Raw genomic sequence first — 10,029 nt, 5'->3', positions numbered from 1 at the left:
TCTCCAATGAGCACTCTTTCAAACATTTTTCTTGTCCTACTCGGTCTTGCACTGGTAGTTTGCACTGATATGCGCGAAAATAGTGATCATCGGTTATTTTTGCGGCAAAACATCGGGAACATTGGCTGCCACGTTTGTCACGCTTACCTCTGCATCCGCAGAATGTTACTCATTTATAAATTACAGCTTTTGATGCCTCCAAATCTCCCGGTAGCAACAGGAAGGCCTAACGCTGTGAATTCTACGGAGGAACCTTTCAATTAAGTTACATTCAAACATGCGAGAACAAAATCAACCCCTCTGCAACGAATATGTTTGCTGAACCCCTCGGCGCACTTGCTAAAGAACTGCCTTTCCTTCTAAGTACCTTTGCGACGCCTTAGCAAGATTGTGAGCGGTAAAATCGGAGGATATCGATAATTTTGTGTCACTGCAACGACTTTCCCATCTCAGCGTGCACTCAAAATCGATTGGATTGTGCTCACTCACTCGATTCGTGAATGGACCTTTATGACCAAGCGCCAGCCGTGCGTACAAGCTCTGTCCCAAAAGTAGTAGGACTGAGTCGATAAAAAATATGTATTGCCAGAATTGACACATTCACTCAAAAATCTTGGAAGTAGGACTTTTGTGCGTCCACGCACCGCTGCCAGCGGGTTTCCCACGCCTCGTACGCCTTCTGGAAGGCGACACTCGGAATGCTGCTAAGATCCCTCGTCACGGCCTGTTGTAACGCTTCTACCGCACCGTGATGACGTCCTTTTAGCACGAATTGGAGGCGAGGGAAGAGGAAGAAGCCTGGTGGGGCATTGTCTAAATAATTTGGATCCACACTTACATAGTCGAGAAGCTCTTGGCAGATTCGCGTGCGACTTTCCTTTTATTCGCCCGAGAGCATTCGCGGCACCAACTTCGCACACACCTTTCTCATGTCCATATTTTCGGTCACAAGTTGATGCATATCACCTTTAGGGATGTCAAGTTCATCAAAAACCATGCGAACACTTAATCTCGGTTCCTTGTCCAACAATTCCCACACTCTTGCCAGATTTTCGTCCCTTTATGAGGTGGAATGACGTCCCGAAGGGCGGGTTCATCTTCTCTATCCTCCCGAAAAAGCTTGTGTCACTCAAAAAAACCCGATCTACAAATGGTGTCAACACCATAAGCGACCTTGAGCATGTCATGAGTCACTTTCCAGGTTTTGCCCAGTTGCACGCAAAATTTGATGGCGTAGCGCTGTTCCAATAACCGGTTCATGAAGGAGCGTAACGAGGTCACGTTATAGAGATTTCGCAAACGAACGATTCGCACTCTGCAAATGCTGGGAGTCAACTGCCACCGCCCTACAGCCTTTCGTGAGACTCCCCTCCTTGGAACTCAGCCAGAGAAACCGCCGCCCGTCTATCCGGGAAAAATAAGTCATGCTACTTTTGGGACAGACCTTGTACTTCCACTAAACTCCACCAACTCCGGGGGATCCGAAAGTGGGACGGGATGATGAAACGGGACCCCGAATCAGGGGGAGGGGAATTATGCTGGCCTTTTTCGGTCGCCGAACTTCGATCTAGTAATGGGTGCCCAATGTGCCAATTTCGTGAGGATCCGGAGATGGATCTCCCGGCATTCCTCCCGGGATGTGTACCTCCTCCCTTTTTCGCAATATTTGACAGGTATTACGAAGCAATAGCTTAATATGAAGAAGAAAATGATGACTCTTTACCTTTAATCCATAAATGATGTCTCCGTTCAGTTGGAGATTCTAGTTGTTCACAGTAGCGATGAATGCTATCATTTTTTAATCATAGCGCCTTAGGTTTACCAGTAAATGGAAAGGTATAAATAAATGCAGAGGTCGTCCTAATTTAAACATATAGAAGATTATTAATTACTTCTTCATGATAACCAAAAAATATTTCATTCAATAAATTTATTAAATGGATTGACACGGAAGGAGTACCAATAGGCTGTAGAAAAAATCATGGAGGATGGCAAAGAGCTGAGTACTATCGAAGAAAAATGGGAATGTATCAAGAAAGGATATCGAAAGCCGCAACAGCTATAGGAACCGTTAACGGAAAAAGGACTAGGAAACCGTGGATCACGGATGAGATGATTGCAAAGATGGATGAGAGAAGAACATGGAAGGCTGTAAACACAGAGTTCGTCAAAATGAAGTTCAAAGAGCTAAATAATAAATTGAGACGGGTAACAAATAATGCAAAAGATGCATGGTGGAAAATGCAATGCGAGGATATGGAAAGTTTGCAGAGGAAAGGTGAAATTGCTGCGCTGTACGGCAAAGTTAAATCTTTATCGGGAAGTAAGAAGGGAAGATCTATGCTAAGAGTTAGAGATAAGGCGGGTAAGGTAATAGTTGACACATGAAAGATCCAAGAGAGATGGAAGAAAAAAAGAAGAACTGTTTCGTGAAGAACTAATACCAACAAGGTAAGACATAGAAAAGGAACATGACGTATGGGAAGATAGCTCCGGTCCAGGCATACTCGACGATGAGATAGAAAGGGCATTAAGGGAGATGAAGCTAAGCAAGGCCGTGGGGGTGGATAACATTCCTGCGGAACTAATGAAATGTGTAGGAAAATGTGGGAGGAAGAGGCTAAATGGGCTGATTCGTAGTATCTATGAGGAAGGAATCTGGCCGGAAGACTGTGAAATCAGTATTAGTTCCTATTCCGAAAAAGATAAAGGCTACATCATGTGAGGACTACAGAACAATAAGTATGATTTCCAACTAGTAGTAAATGATTACTTAGGGGATGATCAGTTTGGGTTAAGGAAGGGTAGAGGCACGCGTGATATCTTTGCAGTAATGATATCATTAATTGAGAGGAATATAAAATACATCCAGGAGGTATTTGCCTGTTTCGTAGATTTCGAAAATGCGTTTGATAGAGTGAATTGGGAAAATTTGATGAGTATATTGGCCAAAATAGGAATAGATTGGAGGAACAGGAGGCTAATCCGCAACTTGTACATGTCTCAGACTGCTCGGTGCGAGTGGGGAACGGGGAGTCCGGATGGGCAGTGTTAGGAAGAGGTGTAAGGCAGGGTTGCCCATTATCACCGTTGCTGTTCAACCTGTATGTGGAGGAAATGATTTAAGAGGCATGGGAAGAACTGGAGGTAGAAATTAAAGTCGGAGGGGAATTCGTAAAATCAGTTAGGTTTGCTGATGACCAAGTTTTATTTTGTCAGTTAGCCAAGGGGTTGCAAGCATTGCTGAGTAAATTGGAAATTCAGTGCGACAGATACGCGATGAGAATCAATATAAACAAAACAGAGTTTATGCGATTTTCCAGAAATGAAAAGCCTAAGCTAAACAAATAAAATAGGAGGGGAAAAACTAGAGCAGGTAGAACAGTTTACATATCTCGGAAGTGTTTTGGACCAACACGGTCAAAGTAGTAGGGACGTATGGAGAAGAATTGATCTAGGAAAAGTCTTTAACAACGAGGAGGGAGTTGATGACAGGGACGTTGAGTAAGGATGCTAAGGAAATACCCGTTAAAATATTGCAGCGTAGTTATGTACGACGCGAAAACGTGGCCACTGAAGCAGGATGCTAGAAATAGATTGGAGGCTTTTGAAATGTGGGTGTGGAGAAGAATGGACAAGGTGAAGTCGACCGAAAGGAAAACCATTGAGGAAGTATTAGGTATGGTGGGCAAGAGAAGGGGTTTGTTTGGGATAAATCCTAAGGAGGCAGGAAAAATGGATGAAGGGCGTATTGGTCGGCAGTGGGATGTTGAAGATTGTAATAGAGGGGAGAATGTTAGGCAGACGAGGAAAGCGCAGGAACAGGACAGGGAAGTTGGACGGGATGAAGGGAAGAGGGAAGTGCACATAGATGAAGAGGGGCTTGTCATAGAGTGTAATGTTGGGTAGTGTTTTGCTAGAAGTCACAAACTACTTATTTGGTAATTGTGTCCAAACCTTCCTTAACCCGTATATTATTTTTTTAAATTCATTTAAAAACTCAACAGTATTCAATCTCTAATAAACTGATATTTTAGAACATAGTAGTTTAGCAGTTAAAGCGCTGGGCTACTGACCGGAGGGCTATTGGTCAATTCATGGCGACGGCTTTGGGTACCCTCGGCTTCAACCAGACTGTGATTTTTCAGGAATTAGATCTTCTTGGGAATTCATAGGTGGTGCAGCGAAACAGGTCATGATCCCCTGATGTGTGACTTTCACACGCCGGTGGGCTTAGGATAGTCCATATTGAAAGACAAAAAGACATCAACTCTCTGCAAATGAATAAAAATCCCTTAAGTTTTGAATGGGCCTGCCCAGACGCCCTCGAAGGCCGAGCATTTCATTCGTTCGAGAGACAGAAGGTGAGAGGCATCGTTAGCAGGAGCGGGGTGGAATACTGGGTGCGAATGTTTCCCGCGCTTCAAACGGGAGAACCATGGTTTGCCTTTCTCCTCCGTGTAATTTCAATATTCACACAATGTCACACAAAACAATGTCATTCTGAACAGGAAGGGTTCCTCTAATGGATGATTAAAGGGGATTTCTTAATGCTAATTTCTATACTACTCTAAAAAGAAAAAAGTTATGTTTAAGTCTGAGCGTACTTCAAAATTAACGTCCTCTTGAAAGTAAATAATGAAAAATGTCAAAAATAAGAGGTACTTTGATGATTTTGTTTGAAATATTTAAAATTTCGAAAATTTAAAAGTAAAATGATCAGAGGAAATCAGTGTTTCAATAATCTCTCATCAATTCGAAAGTAAAAATTGGAAGAGCACAGATGAATGGATGTATTGTTTAACAACACATGAACAGACATTATATTAGTACCAACTCATTCGCTATTTTGAATTAAATTTCATAACATGAGTCGAATAAAACAATTAACATGTTGAAAAATTGGAGAAAAAGGCTACATTTTTAACGTTAATGTCAACAGTCCTAATAAAAATTAACCTTCTAGTTCATCATTGTCATATATTGTTAAATATATTGATATCCTTTACAAATTAGACGAATCTGGCAATTACGATACTGAAGGCCCATCATTACCCAGAATCTCTCGAAGCCGGTCAGAAGCCAAAAATAGGCAATTCCTCTGAATCGAGAGTACGTAGCACTGAGTGAGGATATGCATCTCAGAAAGAGAGATACAGCATTGCAAGCCAGGAGACCATATATGCCGAGAAGAAATCCGAGTATATCCTAGGGTGCCCTCGATGTTATCTGGCAGATTTCACCTCGACCCTGTCACCTTCCGTTGAGAGACTAGTCAGGGTTTAGTATCACGTTAATCCTTAAGTTTATTCCCCAGTAAGATGTTCCACCTCGTCTGAAATAACTAAATAACAGATAAAAGTACGATCCGCATCCATAAAAAAAACCATTACTTAGGACCGTAAAGCACATTTTAAAATGCTCTAACCGATTTAATCGGTCGTGGAAGCTAATGCCGAAGAAGAGGACCAGTCCCGTGTGAGGGAGATCCATGTAATCCAGATGGATACCATAAAGAATGCCCTCAAATTTTGGAAATTTCATTCACTCCGTCGGGACCATCCAGTGAGCTCATCTCAGTTGAAAGTACGAGTATCTCTGCCAACAGGCGAGTAGCCAATCGACATCAAATGGTGATATGGTTGTCCGGGTGCAGGACCACCTGAAACTCAAAGACACCGGGAGTTTAACGCATCCTATGTAAGTGGGGAGAAACATGATTTATATAAAAAGTATCGGAAAAATAGATTTATTTCAGATATTGCTACAATATCTCAAGATTCTTCAAAGTACATCCCGTGCGCGTCGACACACTTTTGACTGCGGCTATTCCACGGCTCCCTCGTAGGCGGATTCCGGAAGGTCCTTGAGGGTACGCGTGCAAGCTTATTTGACGGCATTAAGGGTCCCATGGCGGTGTTCTTTGAGGGAGAATTTCACTTTTGTGAATAGGAAATAGTCTGCTGGTGCCAAGTCGGGACTCTAAGGGGGTCGGGGTATTGGCGCAATGCCGTTTCTCGTCAGGTAATCGGCTATCTAGGAGCCTCAAGCGCTCAAGAACTTAGGGACGAGTTTAGCGAAGATCTTTCGCACCGCCAAATTTTCAGTGATTATGGTGTGCACTGTCATCTTATCAACGCCAAAACGATCTGCGATCATGCGCACACATAAACGACGATCTGCACTTCACGCACACGTCAGGAAAAACTTGTTACCGATACTTTTTACAGGTATACTGTATACAAACCTTGTTCATGGAAAATACAGTAAAAACCACATTTAAGGAGCAGAGGTGGTGCCCTATCGAGAAAAATCAGCCATTGCGGATCACAACCTCATCCAGGACCATCGGGTTCACTTTGACGGATCTTAACTACTCTTTGACGGATCTTAACTAATTGGCAGAGCAAACGGCTCCTGGGACCGTCTGACAAAGAAGACGATAGGAATCCATGTGGAAGGAGAAAACTTCAGAAGAAGTAGTAGTTTTTTTAGGGGAGGCGACCGAAAACTAAGGTCATTTGCGCCATAGGGGATGGACAGGAAAGGGTGAAGGGATGAGAGAAACCCGGCGTCGGCATTAGCCTACTCTTTTCGAAAGGCGCCAAGGGGTCCGCAGCTTAACGTCCCATCCGACGGACGGCGTACTCACTCAAAGTGCCCTCCACAAAGCAACTTCAGAAGAAATATGGGATACGGCATCAGCCAAGGGTGGGAGCCCGTGCTCCAGAATATAGAGACAGTAAGGAGAAGGAGAGAGGATATGAGCAACAACCAATCAGAAGTGACCTGAGAGCAAGCGGGGTAGATATAAGGATGACAAAAATGACAACCACGCGCGGCCTAAGTGAGGTTTTTCCGGGTTTCCTCACTCCCTCGGGTGAATGCCAGGCCACACGCCACCCCGGAGAAATATGATATAAGCCATTGTTATCCACCTGGCAATTTTTTTTCAAGTTCTTTCATGCAACCGCATCAATACCCGTAAACCTTCAGTCTTTTTCTCTTACCCGAAGAGGCTTCGGCCTATAACGGGTGTTTGTCAATCAAATATAATTGTATTGTATATATCCTGAAAAAATGTTTCTGGCAAATAAAAACCGTTAAAAACTGAAAAAATGACAACCACGAATCGACGTCCTGAGGATGATGGTGGAGTTAATTCGTCGAAACGTCGGCAGCCGACTCCCTTACTCGAAGGCAAACCCGCGAAGGTCTCGCCGCTATCATACGCCGGGAAAACACCAATTCTAGCATTACACACAACGCTACAAAAAAAGGTTCCGCTCTAGCCTCGATCCCTCTGACCACAACACGACGAAACGAAACAGTAAGGTGGAATGAGAAACTTAACAGGCTTAAGATATATTGTAGAAATATACGTAGAACTTACCAGAAAATTATTAGCCACGAAAAACGTACCATCAACAAAATAAGATACTTAGAAGCAAAGGAGAACTATAAAAACAAGTACAAAAAAGTAAGGAAAAAAGCTGGGAGAAATTCTCGAGGTCAAATATTGAGGAAAACCCCTGGGGGTTAATACATAAAATGGCCAGACAAAGATTTAAAATCCCACCAACATACTCTGCTAAGACCAACGCCAGAGGGGAGCTTCAATTCATGGACGAAACAATTTCCAACATCATCAACACACTAGTACCGGATGACACAGCATACAGGGTTCGTCCGGAAAATAAGTGTACTGAGCTCAGGAAAAAAAATTTATTACACTTTTACATATCTTAAGCTAATATTCCTCAAAATAGGACCCTTGTGAGTCGATACACTTGTTCCAGCGGCGTTCCCATTCCTGGAACGCTCCCGCGAAGGCATCATCGGGAACCTCTCGAAGACACGTCGTCACGGCCTCTTTGACGGCGTCCAAAGTCCCGTATCGCGTTCCTTTCAAACTCCTCTTTATCTTCGGGAACAGAAAGAAGTCCGGTGGTGCCAAGTCCGGGCTGTAGGGTGGGTGCGGCAGCGTTGACACGCCGTGCTTGGCCAAGAAGTCCGACACGACAAGCGCGGTGTGAGACGGCGCATTGTCGTGATGCAGCCGCCAGATGTTTTTGATCGCTCGCCAGATGTTTTTAATCTCGTGCACTATTGTTTTTGGCACATTACACTGCTCTGCTATCATCCGAACACTAAGACGACGATCAGAGTTCAGTACATCGCGAACTTTTCGCACATTTTCGTCGGTGAGTGTCGTTGATGGGCGACCAGGCCGTGGTTCGTCGTCGACCTCTTCTCTGCCCTCCACGAACATCTTGTGCCACCGAAAGATCATGTTTCACTGGACATGGCTGACTCCCCGTAAGCCTGGTTAATCATACCGACAGTTTCGGTAGACGATTTCCCAAGCTTTACCGCAAATTTGATGGAATAACGCTGCTCCAAAAACTTCGGCATCGCGTTCCGTGACGTGGGTCGAGCGTGGAGGTTCGCGTTAACAGAGCTCCTCACTACACCACAGCTCAGAGCCGACTGCCTTTTTCAGCGTCGCTTGCCAACATACCCCCCTCCAATCGCAGCCCGTCAGAGCGGTGCTGGGCGCGCCTGGAGCGGCGGGAAAAAATCAGTACACTTATTTTCCGGACGAACCCTGTAAAGTGACACTGAAGAACAGAAAGTAATTAGGAGTGAGGCTAACCTCCCTTGTCAGCGAAGTACGGAGATAAATATCACCGATGAGGAAGTTAGAACCGCGATCAAGGAGATGAAAATGAGAAAGGCCCCAGTTATTGATGGTATAAACGCTGGATTGATCAAAGCAGCCAAGCCGGTTATTCTCAACTTCTTAACTAGATTGCTACAGGATTGTTGCAAAAACAAATACTTTCCTGGAGCATGGAAAAAGGGTGTCCTATGCACCATCTTGAAATCTACAGAAAAAGACCTTAATGATCCTAAGGCATTCAGACCCATAACACTACTACCCGAAATGGGGAAAATGTTCCAAAGATTCATTAAAATGAAAATTGAAGAAGCAGTCGGTGAGAAGGATCTACTTCAGAAAAGCCAATCTGAATTCCGAAGAGGCGGCGGATCAACCGCAACCGCTGCAATGAAACTGCTGCTATAAATGAAAAATCCTAAATGTAGGTATAAGGTGGCATTATTCATAGACTACGAAGTAACATTCGATTCCTTATGGTGGCCCCATTGCATAAACCAACTCAAAAGTTATAAAATCCCGAGGCCAATAGTAGAACTTGTTAAAAATTATTTCTTGAAAGAGCAACCAATATACAACTAAATAACTTGGAAGCCGAAAAGAACATTACAAACTGGGACACCACAGGGATCCATACTTGGTCATTTTCTTTGGAACATCGCCAATAACGATCTGCTGAATCAACCCCTTCCTGAAAACTGCAGATGGACGGCCTAAGCTGATGACGTTATGATTACAATGCCTGCAAATCCCAGGAGAAATAGAAAACGTCGCAAAGGAATGTTGCCATAGAGTGAAGCCATGGAGTGCGAAAGTAAAATTAAAAATTTCAGTTCGAACTTTTAATTTTACTTTCGCACAACAAGACCAAATACGTGGTGTTCGGGAAAAATTGTTACGAAACACAACTATAAAAATCTATGGTCAAAACATCAAAAGAGCCACCACATTAAGATACCTGGGCATTGAATTCGATGACAGACTAACATTCCACGAACACGCAAATTACACAACAGGCAAGGTCAATAAAATATTTAACAACTTAAGAAGGCTATGCAGAAACAGATTTGGCATCACCACAAATAGCTAAAGAACTACATATATACAACGGAGTCAACATTCCAATATTGGTATACGGCTGTGAGGTGTGGGGGGAGAGGCTAAATTACAGCATAATCCGGAGGAAACTGGGCGAAGCCCAAATATCTTGCCTAATTGCAATATCCGGGAGCTACAATACGGTCTGTAATGAAGCTCTACAAATAATTACCGGGACAGAGCCGACAACATTCTCAATTGAAGAAAGAAGAATTAAGTCACGGATAAGGCAGACGGAAGAGGATACTCTA

The sequence above is a fragment of the Hetaerina americana genome, unplaced genomic scaffold, assembly GCF_022747635.1.
Source record: "Hetaerina americana unplaced genomic scaffold, ioHetAmer1.1.p SCAF_2, whole genome shotgun sequence".
Classification (NCBI taxonomy): domain Eukaryota; kingdom Metazoa; phylum Arthropoda; class Insecta; order Odonata; family Calopterygidae; genus Hetaerina; species Hetaerina americana.
This window is presented reverse-complemented; position numbering follows the sequence as displayed.